Raw genomic sequence first — 1,006 nt, forward strand, 5'->3', positions numbered from 1 at the left:
GCTACAAGAGAGAAAGAAAAAAAAGGTATTTTTACAGCATGTTCATTTTTGATGGTTTCATGCTCATCTATTTCGGTGACCGGACAACCCGACCCTGAGGCCAGCCCAACCTACTACAATAACTAAACACAACCTAATGACCCAAAAATCTTGATTATGTTAACAACATTCAATATGCTTGCAAAGATGTTAGTATCAGTAAAGAATTGAATAAAAAATCAAATTTGATGAAAAATTATCAATTGTCAGCTTAATTTCTGCACTGGGTTGAGTTGTCTGCTGAGTCGAGTTGTCCGCTGGGTCGAGTTGTCCCTTGGATCAAATTGTCCTGAAACCATCCAGTTCCCTCAAAACTGGGGTGAAATATTTTAGGGGCCTTATTCATGTTTCTATTTCTCGTTTCTCCACTTGTACCGTATGAGTACTCCTCATTTTGAGATTCTCGCTCGTCATTCTGATGATTATCGTTTGCATTTCTTGTCACCAATTCGTCTTCCAATTCAGCGAATCCAATGAATGACCACCCACCGCTCCATCAAAAGACGTCACGCCACGAGCTTGTCAAAGAAATTCTTGCCTACCTCTCCAGCTTGCTACTTCCTTTCGTTCCCTTGTATCTATTACAATTTCCAGCACCTATTCGAATCTACAAGATACTTAAGGTTAGCCTCTAGAGTCTGGGCTTAAAACAACGGGAAGAAAGGCTTAAGAAAACTCCAAAGGAATTGAAAAGCGTAGCAGCGTCATTGCAGGTTATTTCCTCATGTGATGAAGAGAACGAATTCAACAGATTGATGACATATCAATATACTTTTTTTCAACTTTTTTCCTGTGCTTGAATTCAACAATAGTAATCATTGCATTGAGCAAGTTATTCCTCAATTTAATTTTCCAAATTTACCATCACACTCTCAAGGCAGTACAGTACCACTTGATAGGTTGATCACAAAATCCAGTGGCGCCTCCAAACGAAAGGAAAAACACTTTCAGTTAATTGGAGCATAAC

Source organism: Tigriopus californicus, chromosome 12 (assembly GCF_007210705.1).
Source record: "Tigriopus californicus strain San Diego chromosome 12, Tcal_SD_v2.1, whole genome shotgun sequence".
NCBI classification, from domain to species: domain Eukaryota; kingdom Metazoa; phylum Arthropoda; class Copepoda; order Harpacticoida; family Harpacticidae; genus Tigriopus; species Tigriopus californicus.